Source organism: Trachemys scripta, chromosome 11 (genome assembly GCF_013100865.1).
Source record: "Trachemys scripta elegans isolate TJP31775 chromosome 11, CAS_Tse_1.0, whole genome shotgun sequence".
NCBI lineage: Eukaryota > Metazoa > Chordata > Testudines > Emydidae > Trachemys > Trachemys scripta.
The window spans coordinates 38,924,633-38,946,519 of NC_048308.1; the positions used below are offsets into that span (position 1 = coordinate 38,924,633).

Consider the following 21,887-nt stretch of genomic DNA (forward strand, 5'->3'; position numbering starts at 1 on the left):
TTAGATGAAACAAGCACTGAACAGTTTCCTTACCTTGTCAAATCTTTCCATTATTAATTTTTTTTTTTTAGTAGTTTACGTTTAACACAGCACTGTACTGTATTTGCTTTTTTTGGTCTCTGCTGCCTGACTGCGTACGTCCAGTTCAAATGAGGTGTGTGGTTGTCTAGTCAGGTGTTTGTAACTCTGGAGTTTGAGGTTCTACTCTACATAGGGATGTCCCTTGTATCCTCCTGAAAGATCGAGCTGCAACTTTCATGGAGATGCTTTGCAGTTCTCTCTGGAAAATTTAGAGGAATAGCTGCCTTATTTCTTCTTCCAGAGTAGGACACGTCCCCATACCACTCTGCAATGAGTTTGGCTGGCAGTAAACAAGCTAGTGGCATATAGACCCAGATAGCTTTGAGACACAGGAGCAGCTGCATTATCTGTGCCTTTGTTATCATCAGCAGTGAGATATCAGCTAAAACCACCACAGTTGTGGAAAAATAGTGACAGTGCCATTGCCCTATACTTGTACCCAGGGAATAGGAACCAAATCTGAATTGTTTCTTGCAAACAACCATGCCCCTGGCAGGCCATAGTCACCATAGCTGGGGCAGAAGAGCAGCATAGCAGGAATTGATTAATGGCCCTACATACTTGCATGACAATGTCCCCCACTGTGACCCCAAAATGATTTCCCATTGACCAGAAGCAACACGGCATTCAGGGCCGGCTCCAGCATTTCTGCCACCCCAAGCGAAAAAAAAAAAAAAGAGGGAGTGAGGGACCTGCCGCCCCCGAATTGCCGCAGGTGCCGCCCCTCTCCCTTGGCTGCCCCAAGCACCTGCTTGTTAAGCTGGTGCCTGGAGCCGGCCCTGATGGCATTGCGCATCTGTAGACTGCACTTGCCACTCAGGTCTCCACTGTCAGTGCAGCTCTCATTCTGGTGTCCCTGCATTGGAGGGCTGGGGTGAGCTCAGCTGACAAACCCTAGGACTGTTGCCTTTCAGAGCCAGAAGCACTGCAGCCACTGCTTGGTGTCCCAAACCTGCATTACGATGAGAACCCACCATTCAGCGCTCATTTCTTGGGCCCAGAAGCAGCACTCCACCATCTGTAGCTGCTTTGTGAATTTTACCGATAACCTTCAAATTGTTTTTCACCACATCCTCAATAAACTATCCTCATATCCTCCATCCTTCCTAAGGGTCTGTAAATCAGGAAAATCATGTGTCCTGTTTGCAATGTTCATGAGAATAGGGCCATCTCTGTGGGCGCCCTGGTTCTGTCAGAGATGGTGGACACTAAAAAGTGCTACATGGGTTTGTGGGATTAAAAAAGAGGCACAAAAACTATGGGCTGACATTATCAGATGAAGAAAGTTGCATACTGGGAAATTGACCCTCTAGTGCCCAGAGATCCCTGGGCAACTCATTTCTACCCCACAACACAGTTGTGTCAAAAGACATTGTGTCAGATGGCAGTGCCTGGCACATGGTATTCCACATGGTGCATTGACAAGCGCGCCTGGTAAATACCTGCAGCATCCATGCAAGCAACCAAGATGCATATGCACAAACTTCAGTGGCTGATTGCTGCTGTAATTTGCGTCAATCACAGTTTGTAGCTGTAGCCATGGCTTTAATAAATAAATAAATAAATAAATAAATAAATAGTCAATGGGATTTAGGCTCGTATGTCGCTAACTCACTTTTGAAAAGTGGCTTCTCAGTCGGGTGCTTTTGAACATTCTACCTCAGATTTGGCAAGAGGAAGCAGCTTGGGTCATGATCCAACAATGCACTTAAACACACTCTCAACTGTATGCGTGAGTAGGCCCGTTGGATCAGAGCCTCTTTTGTTCCCAGAGGACGGAGCGGAACAGCGAGTTCAGCACAGATGGTTGGGCATGAGCACTAGTGAGAACGTGATTTCCAACTCAGGAGCATCACAGCAAAGGAACACAAATGACTCCAAGAGGAGAAGCGCAGAATGACTTGGCTAGTGAATGGATTGATGTGACATTAATAAATGTGTAGAGAATTTTGAAAGCCAAAAAGGCAATGTTAAATGTACTGCAAGGCCCCAGATCCAGTGAAGCGCTTAAACAGAGGTGAAATTTGGAACATGTGCATACTCCCATTGGCTGTGATCTGGGATTTAAACCCTAAAAATACTGCAATTGTCCAGTATGAGATTTCATAACTATAACTTTATGAAGAATTTTGGCCTTTGTAGCTGATGGTTAAATCAGGTGCCTTAAGAGCTCTGTGTTTCAACCCCAGTTCTGCCACTCACTTGCTCTGTATACCATGGGAAAAATCAAAACCTCCTTGTGCTGTGGTTTGCCCCTCTGCAAAATGAGGATGATAACACTATTTAGCTACCTCACTGGGGTGTTGTAAAGCTTCATTCATTAATGGTCTCGTTGAAATCCCTGTGGCATTATAGGAGGGTAATGTATATAATACAGAACACGTGGCTGGTACAGAAATTTTATTGGCATGACCAAGTGAGTTATACAACACAAACATTCCTAACAAGGGCCGTTACATTTATTTTAGATAAGGAACAATATAACTTCTATATCACACCATCATATTTAGGGTCAGAGCCCCAGGTATATCACAGCAGAGGAGTGAAGAGGCTGGGAGTAAAGGTGGTTTTCTGCTACCTTCCTGTCCCCTGCATGGGGCACGTTAGCGCAGCCTCAGGCTCAGGAAGGATTGCCAAGGCACGTTGGCCCAGCTCCTCTTAGGTATTTAGGTACCTAATTCCAATTTAAATCAATGGGCATTAAGTGCCTAAATACCTATTGATCTCTGGCTCCACCTCTTGTACTGGAGAGGCCAAGATACCAGTCCCATACCAGCTAGGCATTCCCCATATACTGGAAGAAACCTCAGGCAGCATTACACCCCCTTTGCTGGAGAGGCTGAGCATATGGCCATAAGGGTTATGCTGTATATTTAACAAACTTTTTAAAAATATTAGGGAGAGTTGGAACTTTTTTACTGGAATAATTTTGCTTCTCTCTGCCCACTGAGTACAATGAACCAAACTGTAAATCCCTCAGATGCAGAAATATATGGCTAATTGAATTTTAGAGACCTCTAAAATCACGATTTTGAAGTTCAATGTCTCTGAACTTTCCAGGGTTAGAAGCAGGAGCAGCATGCCCCCTGGAATAACTGGGTCATTGGTCTGAGGCTCAGTGTGAGAGCAATGTAATTTTTGGCAATTTTGTTTTTAATAAAAGGCAGCTGTCTGAAGGAGAAAAAATAGGCAGACAGTGAGGAGATAGAGAAGAAACCCCTGTTTGTGATTAATCCACGAAAGAAATAGTTCCAGTTCATGTAGGTTAAATATATGACCCATGGACTGCTGCCAGAGCCAGTGAACCGCTGGTGAGCTTATGAATAAGAGCTGTTTGGGGAACTGGAAGTTGCCTGGGGGCAGTATTAACTTACCTAAGCAATTTTCTCAAGATTTCATCATATGAAATATTACATGCAAGAAAATGGAACTCGCTTTTAGGTACCACTTTCCCCCTTCCCCCGTTTTCTACTCCTTTTTGACATGTGCACCCCTTCCCGTGCCCACACAGACCGGGTAAGTTGTGGCTGAATTCTAGTAAGGAGAGAACAACAAACTGCAGGTGAATTTAGAAAGCCATGCAGCACTATTTCCTAGTCAATTAGAAGTCCAAGACAGTCAGAGCCCCTGATGTGTTACCTTTCATTTGACTACCCACATTTTTGACTTTCTGTAAATAATGTACTAAATGGATAAAAGAAGATCCCATTTTTGTTTTTCCCCAAGTTACAGATAACAAGACAAGTTCCTTCCCTTACAGTTTCTGCATATCAATGTGATTTAATGTTAAATAATAATAATAATAATAAAGTGCCAAAATCTCTCTCTGTGTCTCTGTCTTTTTAAAGCATTGCCCTTTTCAAAACAAGGGGAAATTCAGTATAGTTTCAGTGCCACAGTGATCAAACAGTGTCACATCACTATGGCAATTGCTGCCCAGGCCAGGAATACAGATCAGCTTTAATTGTGCAACGCCTTATTGCTGGTGCATGTCAATCAGAACCTATGAATTGAGAAAAATTTGCTCTGTTCATTCTGTTAAATGATGTATCCAATTAAACCTGTTAGAATTCATGATCTTCAGTCAAGGTTAAATGAAAGTAGTTACTCCTGTCAGCTAGGTGATTAAATGCTGCCTACATCAGGCACATTTATGTGCAAAATTAAAATTTTGGTATAAAGCATGAATCTTTATGCATGCCAGTTAATTATCTTGCGGTTCCTCCATTTATTAAATGCCCACTGCATTTCTTCTTAATCATCAGCGTCCTTTCAAAACTTATTTCATAGTCCACATTATGCCAAATTTCAATGTTTAAATGAAATGCTTTATCAATGAAAACTTGCTCTTTTGAAGGATTTGGCTGTTGCTACGCTACTAAAGATGGCCATTATTAATAGTTTTTTTAGCCATTATGCAAAAGATCTATTTGTGTTGTGTTGTATAATTCTGAGTGACTGTGATAGGAATCCCTTGTGTTGTTGCTGTCGGTCATTGCCTCATTCTCTGCACCTAACTGGGACTTGTGCTGCATATCAGCCAACTCCAACAAACACCAAGACAGTAATATACAGTGCTACAAAATTAGCATAAACACAACTGCTATGGGGACAATTCTGACTCCCTACCCTATGTGGGAATGGAAGGCCTGGAACACAGACAAATTCAGAGCAGTTTCTCTGTGTGGGGGGAGAGAGAGGGAGAGGAGGGGCAGGATCTGGGGAGCCTGCAGGATATCCATAGCCTCTGCATGTCAGATAAGGATTTCCTTGGAAGCAGGGCCAGTGGATTCACTGGCCAAACACCCATACCTAAAAGAGAACGTAGCAGCTATGAGGTCTACACAGCCTAGAGGAGGAGCTCTGCCGCTGCTCCATATTATGGGGTGGATAGAAGACTTTGCTCTCTTCCTCCCTCCTCCAGTGCACAATCTATTTACTCTGGCTATGTGCTCTGTCCAGGATTTGCACAAAGTCATTCACTGTACCTCAAAAGTATTGTTCGAATTAGGAGCAAGAATTATGTATTGCATATTTACTCTTGTAAGGGCTAATAAAGCCAGGCTTTGAATGCTGCATGCAGTGTAGAACCAGGATACAAATGTGTGTAGTGATCAATAAATAACTAGAAACATATACAAAAAAAGACTGTGTGAAATACTCATTTAAAAAAACTACAGTGTGGCACTAACTTTGCTCGTACAAGGGACATTTCTTCCTATGGTCTGAAATATTCTAGGTAGACATTTATTCCTTTTTATTCTGAGACGGTGTTAAGAACCCCTCTTACAATCAAAATTAAAAATCTACCATGCCTGTTTACTGACAATTAATGAATAGTATTTAAATCAGACTGGGAGATAAACTAGTTTAATATATTCTACTAAATAAATAAGCATGCCGCTGTTATTAAAGGTAAATGCCCACAGTAGTTTTCTACTTGTGGAGTGTTATAAATGTAATTTTTATTCACATAACATGTTTAAAAATACAGCTAGATAAAATAAATATTGAGGGTGGCAGAAGGAGTACCACCAATGGAAAGACTGGTAAAACCAACTTGCTAGTGTGTACAGCTCTATCTTTGACAGTCCTCAGAAATGATGGAATGCTGGTTTGAATCTTAAAGGTGATTGATGTGATTTGATTTATTCAGGATCATACCAGAAAATATCTGTTCAGACAGTATTTCCACAGAAGCTTACCCAAATGGCAGTGTTCTGTCACTCAACATATATTTCTAGGCATTCAGTAAGTTTCCTGCACAAATCTTTTGTGGACTGGAGCCTGTAAGCCAATCAATTCTAGCTGAACTTTGGCTTCAGCTTTTTTGAGTCCAGCTAAAAACAACATGTTTGTCTCTTTGAAAAAATATCTGAAGCTTCTTGATCCATGCAGCAGCACACTGAAGGGTAACTATCACAATCATATTTCTGGAGTATCTGAAAAATGGAAAAGGTCACTCCACTGAAGCTGCCCTGGAAAACGCCTGGAGATCGAAGGAAAGGCTTCCCTTTGCTCGCCCCCTTAAACAGCTAAAGACAAAGCCCTCCTTCCAGTCCCAGGCAGCTGCAGCTCCTCTCCCCTATCAACTGCAAATAATGGACTTTTCTCTTTTGGCAGCCGCGAGAAATAAAACTCTGCTCCCTCCTCTCTCTGGCAGTTGTTTACAACCACTCCACACCAAAGTTCAATATTTTTAGGTATCTAAATATAATGCTGTCAGCCACTGTGAATAAAGGAGTATCATCAGGCTTGCGGACAACAGAATCCTCACCAAGCCTTGCAGAGGGTGGTGACAAGCCTTGAAAAGTGAACTGCAAAATAAGCCTTTCACTAGCTTCCCAGAAGGCTGATGCTGAAGCGCCTGGATTTGGCTCGGCCTGTCTAGCACATAAATGTTCTTTATTCTTCTTCCTCCACCCACACTTAGCACTATGCCGCTCCTCCAGACATACAGAGGCCAGGAATTGCAGGCTGTATGCTACAAACCCAACATGTCCTTGCCATTGTTAACTGTTGCCATGTGCATCAGTATGGATATTTAGCTGGATATTTCTGCTCAAGTGCTCCCCAGCAGAAGTTCTCAAACTTTTTTGCTGTGTCCCCCTTTGGAGATTCATGTCCCTTCTTTCTCAGAAATTGTGTTTCCGTGGATGCCTGGGGTCTAGCATCCCATCCCATTCCTCCCGCGCCCAGGACATGCTCTGGGTTGGCAGCCCCAGCAGGACTCTCAGCTGCACCCTCTTCTTGTGCCTCTGTCCCATAGACCCCCCAGAGTCACACACAGGCCTCAGGCTCCTCCAGCCCTGGTGCAATCCCCAGCATGCATGAGCAAGAGCCTGTGTAGGCAGGAACTACTTCCCCAAGGAGAACATGCACATCAGCCTCTGGAGAAGCGAGCGAGCTAGAATGTCTCCCCCACCTCCCAAACAGAGAGAGGCCACTCCCTTCTCTCCTCATCCCTCCTGCCTCCTTGTTCTTCCACAGCAGAAGCTGGGGCAGGAGACTCAGCTAGTGGGAGGAATTCTTATTTTATTGTAACCCTTCTGCCAGGTGGAGTCAACAGCAACCAGGGCCAGGTCCAATATCTAGGGTTTCCTTTTCAACAAAACAACACAACACAGAACCAGCTCGAGCCCCGCCAGCCGCCGTTCTGCTCTGTTGGCCATCCTCCCAGCTGCCATTCCGCTGGCCACCCTGCCAGCCACTCCGATGCCCACAGTTCCCTTCTGCTGTCACCTGCTTCTCCACTGTGACCTCTGTAGGTCAGTCTCTTGAGGTTCCCCCACAGCTCTATGTGATTTTCAGCTCTCAGTGATTGTCAGATCCTAATGGGGAAAATTCATTGTAGGGAAGAAACCCTGTTCCACAACAAGTGATTCCAGCTCTAATGATCACTTAACAAAATGAAAAGACTCCTAATGGAGCCCTACTTAGCTCTGTCTTTGAACAGTGGGGAGGGGCAGGTTAAACTGTGCCTGGGGCTCTGAGATAGAGCCCACACCTCCTAGCAGGGACACCTGTCTCCACCCCTGCTTACTTTCACAGTGGTCTGCATCTGAGCCCCTGGTTTAGTGGAGTTCATTTCAGTTGAGGGTGACCCCCTCAATCAGGACAGGCTAAGCACAGTTCTAGTGCCCTTTACTTATGCAGTAAAGATAACATTTCACTACCCCTGCATTCAGATTTAAATTTTTTATTAAAGCTAATGTTAAAAAAATTATATAATACATAGGTTGAGAAAAGTGTCTGTACATCTGGGTATAGTGCTTAGATTATCCACAAATACAAAGTTTGTTTTTAAAGTCATATGATACATAGAGTACATAACCAGCAATAACCCACATTTAGGTGAATAGATTTAGCAATACATAGATATTAGAATCCAAATACTCAGGTATATCACTCATGAAAAGTTGTTTAGAGAGTTGGTTGTGGAAAGCAAAATATACGAGTGGAGATTGTCCCTCAGTAATTGAGAATTAGGTAAATTGTCCATTTAGAAAATACAATCTATGAGGAAAGTATTTCAGTTACTTTCCTGACTTATTTGTAACCCAACATCAACCAAAGTTGATCACTTTGGGCAACACAGCTCTGTCTGCTGGATACCTACGCAGAGTAGGTATGTTCATGTAAATACAATCTGCTCCTGAAGTCTTTTCCCCTCTCCAGATAGTTGTCAGGGGAGAGCTCATTCACACACTGCTTACATCCTCAACAATAATTGGAAGAAACAAGAAAACATTCTTAATCAGTTACTTCCTTGCACCCCCCCGATAATCTCATCATGCCCCGCCCCTCCCAGTTTGAAAACCTATACTCTACGATAAAAGAGTTGACATGTGATTTAATGTGTGATCGTTAGGTTTCAGTGTTATCCCATCTCTCTTAAAGACCTTGGTTCAAGCTCTGCATCAACAAATTTAAGGAATGCAAACCCAGCATCGATTTATATTTGGAGTAGGGTATTTCACAGGCATAAGGGTTAGGAGCTTCATTGATGGCAGATTAAATTGGGCAGAAAATGAGTGACACTAGCTGGGAAGAAAAAAACAACCACTTAAACATGGTGTGGGTTGTGCATCACAGCTTTACATGTACACAGGAATATTTGAATACATACACATTTATCTGATTTCATATGCTGTTTTATTTCTCAGTCTGATCTACAGATATAAAAGCAGTATTTTATAGTAAGGAGAACATCAGATCTATGAATTCCACAAAAAAATCACTATGGAGTTCTTTACATTTCAGTAACTCATGACAAAATCCAGAGAATTTTTGCTTTAGGATTTGCAGTCACTTTCAGTCAAAACTTCACCTATAGACAGAAGGCTATTAAGCATATTTGTATCTAGTAATTTGTTATTCTTTGTTTTAATTTTTGTGTGTGTTTTGCCCCTAAAAACTAAACAGAATTCATCAAGGAATAGAATGGAAGAAAATGTTTTTGTACTGAATATTATAAATGAATTGAACAAAGATTGCTAGTGTTTGTCATTTTCCTTATCTGTACACATGAATATGTTATATACTCATTTCCATTGCAAATGGTACATCAAAATGATCATAGCAAACTGAAATATATTGTACATTTCATTATTTAATTTCTTTGAAAGTATCACTCACAAAAATGTTCAGTTGTCACTGTTCTTGAACTAAAGCTTTATGGTGCAATGAAAGACATAGAAGTGCTAATGGTGTCAGTCCAGAATAAAAACAGGCCACAAGCTTTGGAAAATTATTAATTATTTGTATTTAATTAGCCAGAGTCCCTAATCAAGTTCAGGGTCAGTTGTGCTAGGCACTGTACAAACACTTAATCACACTGCTTGTAGGCTATATTCCTTTCCCTTTCTCTTTGTATGGCAAAGGTTAATCCAGATCTCAGAATGGCATTCAAAAATACAGTAGGGAAAAAAAAATTCAAGACAGATCATGGATTGGAGTTCTTCATCACAATGTTAGGAAGGGTTCACTAATCAGTATAGGAGAAACAAGATTGGGGAATAAATATACAACAGGGAAGATAACCACACCCTTTTGGATCTAAATTAATTATTGTAAACAGCACATTGGACCAAACCCTGCAACCCTTACTCATGCACCCAATGAAATAAATGGGAATACTTGTGTGAGTAAGGACTGCTTATTTGCTTTACCAAGGGATTACATGATCAGGTTAGTTTTTTGGAGGATTATTGGACAAATGTTAGAAAAACCAACCTCTCTTCTGAGACACTTTCTTTTGAAGTAAAATAAACAAACAAACAAACAAAACCCCCCATGCATTAGATAATTTTGAGTTCAAATGTTCATTGCTCCTGGGTGTTTTTTAAAATTCCTTTTTTAAAGCTAAATAGTCAAATCAAAATGGAGTGAAATGTTCATCTTCTGGTGTGTTTTATAGCTTGTTTGTATAACTTGCTTTGTTACTTAGAAATGTTACAGAGGCTAAAGGCAACTTTGTACTTAAGTAGTCTTTATCAGTCCAAACAGGCACACACTCAAGTTTGTTGTTCTGTAATACTGCTGTGTTAGCAATTCCCTGAGTTTAATGTAAAATAATCATATTAACATGAAAGGGAATTTTTGGAGGGTGGCTGAATTTGTTTGTTTTGGGGGGTGAGGGTGGGGTTGTTAGTTATTTGGAGCTTTAATTTTCAGGAAAAATTAAAGCTAGAAAAATTCACTGTTTGTTGCGGGAAGGAGTCCCTTTTCTCTAAATACTTTTATTCTAGTCACAGAAATTGAATCTTTTGCTATATTTGTTCACATTGATTTGAGCACATTATGTTGTGGGGTAAAGATAGTTTTAATAGTGTTCCTGTTACAGTGCAACACTTATGGCACTGTATCAACCACAGTGGAATATAGCTAACTACTAGTTTAACTACTATCTGGTTAGTACAGAGATCCGGTCAAATAATAACCAAGCCTAGTTGGTCTACACCAGGGGTATAGGCAACCTATGGCATGCGTGCCGAAGGCGGCACGAGAGCTGATTTTCAGTGGCACTCACACTGCCTGGGTTCTGGCCACTGGTCTGGGGGGCTCTGCATTTTAATTTAATTTTAAATGAAGCTTCTTAAACATTTTTAAAACCTTATTTACTTTACATACAACAATAGTTTAGTTATATATTATAGACTTATAGAAAGAGACCTTCTAAAAACGTTAACATGTATTACTGGCATGCAAAACCTTAAATTAGAGAGAATAAATGAAGACTCGGCACACCACTTCTGAAAGGTTGCCGACCCCAGGTCTACACTTATAGATATTTATGGTCAATGTCAAAGGTAATTTTCAAGTCTGAAATATATGTTGAGTCTTCAAATTTGGTTGCGGCACACTTCACCCATAAGGGGGAAAAACACAAAAGAAAACATAGTCAATTCAAACAATAAAATAACCTATTTCAAACTTCTTTTGAATAACTGAGTTTCTCTGCTGCAATAGCAGAATGGTATTGTACATTTATTGGCTTGAGGCAAGGACTGGAGTTTTAGATCCATTTCACAATACACCTAAACTGTAAAACAGTTTCAGCATTTTAAAAGTGAAATAAGTCATTGTTTGAAAAGATCGTGGATGGCTGGCACCTATATTCTTGATCACACCAAGAGGTTGATAATGGGGAATAGTAAATAATGAATTGGAATTCATCTCCTCTCTCCTAGAGGCAAAAAGTTTGAAGGAAAAAAAAAAAAGCAACCCCACGTAGATTCAAAAGCCATAGAACCCTGGACTCGAAATCTTTGGCTCATATAGTCCCCAGGTGTTTCACCAACAATTCACACAATCTCCCTCCAATCAAAGTTAATAGGCATTTTGGATGTCCAAAGAATGAAGGATTGACCCTTTAGAAGCAATGATTTAAGGCCTCAGTGTTGCAAAATTCTGAACGCCCTCAGCTCCCATTGAGGACGTTAGTTAGTTCAATGAGACTTGGCGATCTCAGCAGTCTCAGTAGTTCCCATTCCTGCACCCATTGACTTGAGTGGGAGTTTTGTCTAACTCAGAAGTGTAGTATCTGCCCGAACCTATTGTATAGATTCTATTTCTGTTCCAATTCTACTCTCATTTACCATCACGTGACACCAGGGGCCTCCATGCAGTTGCACGGAGTAAGTCAGAGCTAAATTTGGCTGTCTATATTTTATAATAAAAACAATACTGAATATAATTCTGTACTTGTTCATAGTACTGAGCCTTTTACTAAGATCTTTTAATCTTTTGCACAGAAAAGTAGAGTAAAAATAAGGAATTTTGTTCAAAGAAACAGCACTATTGCACTGCCCCAGGATCAGCCCAGCAAGGCGATTGTTCATCTGCTGCTCCAGGGAGAAAGTAAACTGCAGCAGGTCTACTCCTAGTGCAGTGCAGTGCACTATTCCCAGCAAGCCTGTACAGTTATGCTCCTTGGTGCATTGGAGAGTGGAGCTAAGGCACTGGCCGGTCCCTGCCCCCCTACCACTCCCTTGTGCAAGGGGGGGTCATAATGGTCCTGTACATTTATTTCCCTTCTCCTGTGCTGCCACCCTAGCCTTGCCCCTCCTTCCGCCCCCTAAATCACCAGGCTAACTGGGCACAATTTGGCCCTATGACAGCTGACAATATTACCTTACAAAGAAATGCTCAACAATACATAACAGGCTTGTACGACTGCATATTTATCTTAACAAATACATTTCAAACATTCAATTAGTTTACAGAATTATATTATGAATGCATTTATTTGTCTACTAGTAACACAGTAAAATGTCATTAAAAAAAACAAGAGAACAATTAGGAACATTAAACCCTTATACAAGCTCAGCAAATATGGCAGCAAGAGATCATCAACCTCTTTACTGTGTGCTTTATTTAACTGGTTACTTTATTAATAATATTAAAAGTGCACCAGTTCAGAACCAAGAATCTTATAGCAAGTAATGCTACAAAATCCAGGTTTTCACAAACTGTGCTACATACAACACAGGGAGAAAAAATGCCTGTTTTTAAAATATTGTAAAATAACAAGGCCCCAGATCAGGTTAAATACATACATCTTTTTGAAGTGCCACGTGGCAGGAGAGCAGATTGATAAAGGACAGAAGAAATGCTAAATATGCACCATGACAAACAGTGAAAAATTAAGTATTGTAACTAACATTAATTACACTCTCGTAAGATGAATAGGCTGCTCATCATTAATGAGAATGTATACCTTTGTCTAAGTTTCACATCTACCTGTGATAAATGTGCTAACGCTGATAAAATTCATCATAGTAACATTTGAATTAACAGCACACTAATAGATTGACATGCAAGTATGAATAAAGCATTTAATCATAAACACTGTACACACCCAAGAGCAAATTTTCTTTTATGCATATATCAAACAAAATGGGAATGATGAACATTACAATCTTATTTTCGGTTATATTGAGATAACCTCACATTATTGCCCCAAATATTTATAATCCAGACTATTAGATAGTTTGGACAGAGTACACTTGCAGGAGAGATTCGGGCGGTTTAATTATAGAGCGATGATCATCTCTGAATAGAAAGGGTGGGGCTCAATACAAAATACCCAGTGACTCTTTCTCACATGACAGGGAGGGAATATTCAGACATGCCTCACGTTGGGCCAGATCAAGCTCCTATTGAACTCTGTGAAGCCTTGTCTATGCCCAGGGTTTATTTCAAACTACCTTTAGTTTGTGCAAATTAAAATGACTTACATCCACACAGCGCAATTCTTGACGTGTATTAACTAGCCAGTTAATATGTATTCTATGATCCACTTTGAAGGTGGTTTAATTCATTGTGTATTGGGTTAATGCAGACTATTGTTCACAGGGGCACAGCTCTACCTTGCATGAGATTTGGCAGCCTTCCAAATGCCATCATACAATGCTTTCCATTATGCCAGGACTGGCCTGTGTTCACCTGTGTGCCCTGCACTGCTCTAGAGTCATCCTGACCAGATGTCGCCTCCCCCATTTAAATGTTGGCACAAAGCCAAGATTGGTCCATTTGTTGCTGCACACCCCTGGAGTCGTATATATTCTACATTGCTATTTCAGCACTATAGCACACCCTGTGCAGGCCCAGGAGCCGTGCAGAGGGCTTGGATCTCTTATCCCCCTGGGGAGAGGTAAGGGTGGAGGCAGCCCTTGCCAGGAAACACAGAAATACAGAGGTGTAGGAAGCAATATCTAAGGGACTGGATGAGAAGGGTCACTTCCAGGACCCCATGCTATGCCAACGCAAAGAGACTCAGAAACACTTATAAGAAAACCAAATACAAAACCAGGCTCTCCAGCAGTGCTCCTATTGAGAGTCTTTCCATTTATTTTAAAAGAAGTTTGATAAGGCCTACTGCCCATTTAAGTCATTGGGAGCCTTTCCATTCTTGTTTCCTCATAACTCCACCCCCACTCATGCTTGGCTTGGCCTATGTAGCAGGGGACTGACCTTTCCCTGCCCACAGAGAATGCAGGCTTATCTCCAGACTCTCTGCTTTCAGTGATTTCCTCTTTGTCATCTGCTGGCACCTCTCTACTGCACAGGTGTAGCTCCCAGTTCTTCCACCAGCTCTAGAGGCAGCTTTAGGGGGTGAGAGCTGGAAGCCAGCTGCTAAAATTGGGAGAAGTAGCTGACAGGCAGTAGTGGGAAGGGCAGTCTGACACGTAGTCCTGGATCAGTGACGGGGACAGATGTTTTCCAGGGATGGGTTCCAAACCTGGCCTGTCCTGACCAAACCAGGCATATTAGCAGGTGGCTTCCCGTCTCTTCCCCCTCCCACACTTACTAGAAGGATCTGTGCATGCGGTAAGCCAAGGAAGAGGGGGAGGCAGGATGGTTTGATGGCTCTGATATGTTTGTGCTCTGTTGGGAATGGAACAGGTACCATGGGTGGGTGGCTGCTTTAAGAGAAGGTAGGCAGGTGGCTTAAAAGGAGCCACCAGCCACTGTCTGCTCTCCACAGAGAACTTCTGCAGTAAGAGCAGGAGTCTGGCAGTTTCTCCACACCAAGTGCTCCTCTCCTCCAATCCATGTGGGCTATTCCAGCTGCTACCACTACTCTCCTGCCCCGATCTCATGCAGGGCAAAGACAGGATGGGGAGAAGGCAGCCACTGGAGTTCAGAGCCTCTCTTTGTTTTTCCACAACCTGTCCTGCACACAGAGTGATATCAGCAGCCACACACAGCTGGAACCACTGCTGGAGAGGTCTCCTGTGTCCTACAGGTTGGGAACTACTGCCCTATGTACTGTACATTCCTACAAGAAGAAAACTTGCATTCTTCATTGTCCAGTGCATTACGGCATCCCATTGGAATTCCACATCGCAGCACAAGTATAACCAGAGCAACGGGTTTCTCTCTTCTCTGTGGGTGAACATTCTCATTAACGTTAATCACATTTAGCTACATAAATCCCTTCTCCTAGAGCAATAAAACCAGTGATTACTTATTAAAAAGTTTGAAACGTTCTGAACTTTCAATTGGCATATTTAAAACATGCTATTTAGTGAAATCACTAATAGCAACAATTGGCCCCTCACCAAACCAACAGAGGCAGTGTCAAAGCAAAGTCCATACACAGAGTAAGCATAAAAAATTATTTCAACATTGCTAATGTGGAGCTGTTCTATCCACTCGTCTGATTAAATATAATTTACTGCAGGTTGTTCAAACAATACAAGGGCATTGGTGGGTTTTTTGAACCGTTAAACAGACGTTTCATATATTTCAATTTCAACTCTGGCCCAACTTCTGCCACTTGTCCACCCAATCTCTGCCCCCTCCTCCAGGGGAGACTCTGGGGCCATGGAGTGCCCTCTGTAGAGTTTGGAGCATGGTAAGATTGCCACACCAAGACAGCTAATCCCACCGCTTTGATCAGAAAGGGAAGATCCATGAGGGGACCTATGGGAGGATCACCAGGCCAATGGAATACTAGTGAAAGTGAGTGAAGAATCGTGGCCTCCCCCAACCTTTGCTGTCTTCCCAGCATCAAGACTGCTTACTTTGGTTTTGAGCACGATATGGTTGGCAATTTCACCCTCCAAACTGTTTATACTACCACTACAAAAGGCTAGAGAGTAGCATGCAAATAGTCTAGCAGCCAGAGTGCAGAACTAAACGCTAGGGACTCCTGAGGTCTGACTACACTTACAAGGTCAAACCCCTCCAAATAAAGAAAGATGGTAAAGTTACCACTTTGCTTGAATCTAGATTTACAGATAATCTATGACATTTTTAAAAAAACATTTTCTCATATACTTTATTATGACTATTGACAAGAAGTGAATTCTTTTGCATTTTCAGAAGAGTATGGCTGAAAGAAAGGAAATTTTTAAACTCTAAACTGAATAGATTAATACTAGTTTAAAACCTATCTTGTGGACTCTAATGATATTAATAACCCAAGCACAGAGTCTGACGGTGGCTAAAGATTTTGTACACACAAATTCTGGTTGAACTGTGGGTCACTAAGATAATCTTTTTTTATAGTCTTAACAGTGATTTCACAGGTGTGTTCCTTATCAAAATGTACAAGATTTTGGAGGAAACCATTTACCTAGAAAACAAAGAGAAAACACTGTGAAGATGTATTAATCATGTAGTACAGGAAACTCGAGGAGCTTTTAGCACCTGCCACAAAGCACCAACCCAGTAGATCTGGGTCAGTTTGCAACTGTATTTCCACATATGCAGCCAGTACTTAGAGAAGGTCTGGGAAGAGTGTCATATTCACAGTTCAGCTATGAGAGTGAAGCAAACAGAGATAAATTACCAACACTTAAGAAACTACACAAACCTCCAGGTATATCCACATACTAGAGACTGATAACAAATGGCTTGAATCTACTTTTGTTAATCATTTTGAATGTTAACTTAGATAAAGATTTCTTATTTGTGGAAACCTGTTCTTCTTCTTTCTAAACAGTCTTTTCATTGAGGTTAATCACGACCTGAATATCCAGGTTGACCCCAAACAAACTTCCTCTTCCTTTTCCATGTTATCAAACGGATCTATCATGATCCATAAATGTTGTACATGGCAAATTTAGCTTGAGACATCTGACTAGTGAGAAACAACAGATAAGTTAATAAAGAGAAAATAAAAACAAAAATCCCAAATGAGTCCAAATGGATTGTTTTGTATGTTTTTTCTGGCTTTGTATTTTCGCATGTTTATGGGGGGGAATCTTTATGAAAAAAAAATTAAAATAAGAAACCTCCCTCTGAAATTAATGGGAGTTTAAATGAGTCTGGCTGGCAACACATGGCTCATAATGTCCAATCCTGCTGTCATTCCACATGAGGAATTCCCATTGAAGTCAATGGGAGGTTAGCGTTCAGGAGGACTGTAGGATAGTGTTTTCCCCTGGCTCCTATTACTATTTGCAGATGGGTAGTGCTGCTTTTTTAAACTCACATTACTAAGTATCTTGGGCATTAGACATGACCTTTTTGTGCAGGCCTGTTCTTTGATCTCAACAAGTCTTTTGGGTAATCTAGCAATTTGCTAACAACAGCCTCAAAGAAAAATAACACAAAGCTTTCATTCTACATGCAAGCTATGCAAATACAGTGTCTCTCAATGATGTGTTTCATAATCACAGCTTTAAATATCTATGATCATGGAGGTATTCTAGCTGTTCCAGAATACAGGAATATATTTCATCTCTGGAGAAGATCAATATTTAATCCGGGTAATGACCGATTCACTAACACGAACCCTACTTGAAACTTAAAATAATGTATTTTCCTTTTATTCACTTGACCCTGCCAGCAGGTAGGGGATCTTGGGGGACAACTACTGCACTGGTGGGGTGCAAAATAAACTTTATTAAGAAAATGCAAAAACAGGGAAAATTCAATAGTGAGGGGTACGGGGTTTGTTAAGGTAGATAATTGGGGAGGGGTTTCTTTTAGTAAATAGGATAGGGGGTTTCAATAGTGGGGTACAATACAGTGGGGTCCAATACAGTTGGTAACCAATTAACACTGAAGTATAAATGTAACAGGTAGCTAACAGTTCCTCTGTAAAGGGTGTGTCATAGCAGCATATAACCAACTAATGGTTATGGGTAAAATGTGTTAAATAACCAACAACTCTAGGTAAAAATATGTCACAGTGGTCAGGGCCGGCTCCAGGCACCAGCTTCTCAAGCAGGTGCTTGGGGCGGCCGTTCCGGACAGGGTGGCAGTTCCAGGTATTCGGTCCCTCACTCCGCCTGGGAGTGAAGGACCTCCCGCCGAATTGCCGCCACAGATCGCGATCGCGGCTTTTTTTTTTTTTTTTTTGGTTTTGGCTGCTTGGGGCGGCCAAAACCCTGGAGCCGGCCCTGACAGTGGTGTAAATGTAAAATGTGAGGTGTGTTAGAGAGAGAAAGGGTAACCAATGGGGTTTTATGCTAGACTTCAGTAATACAATTGAGGTTTGGCAGCAGCAGGAGCGGGGTGAGCACGTGGGGGAAGGGATTAAAAGAGAGAGAGAGAGAAAGGCAGTGGTAGAGGAGTGAGGTTGGGGGATGGGGGAAGAGGAGCACATGGTGGAACAGAGACCAAAGGCAGAGGCGCTGTGGAGGGAGATTTAAACTTAGGGAGACACAGAGAGCAGACAGGCTGCAAGTTTAAACAGCAGAGAGACTGCAACGAGTGACTGGGGAGCTCGGGGGGGGGGGGGGGGGGGGGGTTAGGGCAGCGGGAAGACAGACTTAACCTCAATTATACAGAACACAGTAAAATCTTATCTATGATCTAACTTAACCAAGACTAAACAAATTAGCAAGTAACAGAACACAATGCAACAATTTTTTTTAAACCTAACTTACAGAGCACAATACAAACAATTCTTTAAGCCTAACTTAACCACAGCTATGCAAAATGAAATTACAACTTAGCTAGACTAAGAACCTGATTCTAATAGGTGCACCTTACACTATGCCGCTTCTTTGATCGGGAGGGGGAGCAGTTCCGGAGGGCAGAGTGGTGTGTGCCCAGGGTACAGCCCGGGAGGGGGAGAGGGGGGTTAACTAGTGGTGGCTGCAGCAGTGGGGTAGCTGCAAGCCGGCAGCCCAGGATACAGTCCAGGAAGGCACAGCCTAGCAGCAGCACAGGCTTATTTCCAGCAGCAAAGGCGCTGCGGAGCAAGAAACAGATTACAGATACAGACCAAGGAGTTAGCTTGGGTCTGTCTGCTGGGGAAACAAGGCCAGCAGGTAGGACAGGGGGAGTTTGCAAGAGGGAGTTCTTACCAATCCGCAGGACAGCAGCAAGCACAGAGACGGGAATGGCAGTGGCATTGGAGGATGGAGAGAGGACTTGATTCGCTTACAATAATCAGGAGATCTCCAGGCACAAATTTGTTGTTCGTGGGAGGAGAGTTTAAAAATGGGGGTACGCTCAAAAACAAATGAGAGCGGGGAGAGGGCCCCCCAAAAACCCCTAGCTGATCAGACCAGGTGGCAAAGCAAGGACCTTCTCCGAGGTCTGATCAGAAAATGTCCGGCTTTAAAGGCAAAATCAGGCAGTTTCCCACCAGTACTTTTGATTGACTCCTCTTGATACAGGGGAGGAGAGAAGGCAGGGAAAGGCTGCAGGGAAGCATAGGCATGTCTGGGCAAGTTCTGAGCCACAGGTATGACTCATATGCTTAATTAGTTGGCCACTTCAGGTTTTGCATTTCTGGGCAGTGTCCCCCACACCAAGCCCGGGTCTGAACAAAGGAACCAAACAAAGAAGCAAGAAGCCCCCTCCCTAGGCAGAGCAATGGCTCCAGTTAGTCTGTACAAGCCATTCCTATGAATAGGGCTGTGACTTTAGTTAGCACAATGGCCGGGAGGGGTGGCCACACAGGACAAACAGAAAGGAGAGGGGGAAAAGGAATGTAGCAGGGGGACAGCTGTAACAGACATCATTGAAGTTTGTTGTTATTGTTTTATAATGAATAATAAGAAACCTAGGTAACTAAATATTTAAAGTTCATTAATTTGCAAAAATGTAATTTATAAATGCTTAATCTAAACGGCCTAATGGTCAATCATTAACTCAGTATTATATAACAACATTACTCAGTTCATTCTCCCAGTTGATAAACAACTTTGTAGCAAAACAAACTGAATCTTCCAAGTAGTCAGATGAATAACCAAAGTGATAGAGCTGGATGCAGAAAGGTTAATAATTACTAATTCTGGCTAGACTTAAACTCTGAATATACAGTAGTCTAATGACCTAGTCGTCTTACTTGGGGTTTTAATCTGCATAGGGCCGAATGCCCTCCATTCCCACTGAGAACCTTGTGCAGCACTGGACTCTAAAGGCATTCTTCTGAAAGAGAAACCTATTTAGCAGCTATTGAGGGATGACTATAAGATAAGCACTTGAAAAGTCCACCTATAGTCAGGGCTTTCAGCAATTTTATGACTAAATGGTCAGACAAATAGGCTAACGATTTTACCTTTTCATTCCAGCACAGGTAGCTTTGTATAACTACCAGCCATTTTCCATTAGTTCATTTGTACTGGAGGATTTTGGTAATATTTTTGGAGGACATGGTTGGTGACATTAAAGGAGGCTGAAACCTGAGCTGGAGCTCTCTCACTCCCAAATAACAGACAGACTCATACCTAAGTGGTTCAGTGTCACCAGTGTTCTAAGCTACTTTAGCTTTTGAGTTGAATAAAAGCAAACTGGAAAATTCTATTCTGCATGTGTGAAACTTCCCAGCATCACCATTCTTCACCTCAAAACTACCAAATGATTTTTTTTTCATGATTGCTTAGTAGCTTAGAAGTCCATAAGATTAACTCAAGCCAAGTCTGATGCGTCTACTTTCTAACTACCCACAACACTTCTAATTACGGCACAAAGGGAAGAGTATTTTCTCTCTCACACTCGTGCATATAGCCCTAGCTCCAAAACCTCTGATTTTGCTCAGACTCGTCAGAAACATTCACCTTTGGATCAAGAAGGGAAAATTTCAGCTTCACAGAATTAGTATGGAAAAGTTATGCACAACCGGAAAATAGGGTACAGAACGGAAGTTGGCACACAATCTTTATGCACTATGCTAGTCTGCTACACAGGACTAACACAACTTCCTTCACAATCACACTTTCGTCATCCATTCATAGGCATCCACTGTGTCATCTAGCCCTACTCTCAGCATATATTACAGCTTACCTCATTGGTAGGAATGGGGCTGCCACAGTGTTTATGAAAATTAGATAAGAAATTTGCTAGCATCCATAAGGAGTTCCCGTTGCCTATACACCTCTGTGCCTTCTGCGCTTTCAGAAGTATTTGTCCCATACTTTTTATGAGTGTGAGGTGCAAACAGAATTCTTTCTCTAAAATATATCAAGCTTAATACCCCGATTTAAAAATATGATCATCAATGAAAAATCCCCCTTCCTCCAAAAGTTCTGTGAACAAAGCCTCAATGGAATAACTACTATACAAGCAGTTTTAAAGATGTTGGGCCTCATCCTACAGCCTCTCTTTAATCAAAACTCCTGAAGGCTGACTGAGGATTGGGCCCGTAAGCAGTAGTCAGTGCATTCATACTGTCCCACGAGACAAGACTTCCACTTTAGTGCTGTGCTGATGCTTGACTGGGCCATAAAGCTTTAGGATGCAATGCTGAGGCCAAACCTTTGATGCTTGACGCTACTAACTATATGAAATTCATCAGCATGATAAGCGTTCCTCTTATGCAATATCAATGGCTGCCTTTCTCATGTAGTATGAAATTAATCCTTCACCAACTGCAACTGTTTTGCAGTCACTGTATCTTAGTTCACTAGACTTGCAGACAAATTGACAGGATGTGTGATAGGGGAAGCTGGAGAAGGCAATCTGGCATAAAGGAAATGAGACACGGTGAATGGGCATACCACAAGCCTCCCTCTACCTCCCTCTTTGGGGTGTCAGCAATGCTCTCACCAATCCTGCTCAGCAAAATGATGAGAGTTAATACCCTCTTAGCCCCAAACACAGTGAGTGGGGGTTATTTTCCTCTTGACACATGTGCATTACTTATGGAATTACAGACATCCAAATCAAGTTGAAAACATAGAGCACAATGAGGGGTAGATAACCCCAGCACCTCCCCTTCTGGCTTTATTTGTTGACAGTATTTGACAGCCAGCAAGGTTAAAATATTCTTAAGTTTCAAGGGTGCAGATGCTTGAACTAGTCCAGTCTGAACTAGTCTGATAATGACAGCCTTAGCTAGAGCTGTCACAGCACTACATTAAAAGTACATATTAGACTGAATTTTTTTTTAG

The 21,887-nt window shown here is 41.9% G+C and overlaps 1 pseudogene; it reads right to left on the bottom strand.

Moving 5' to 3' along the window:
* LOC117884984 overlaps positions 1 to 21,887 on the bottom strand; it is a 195,000-nt pseudogene that overhangs the window by 42,729 nt on the left and 130,384 nt on the right.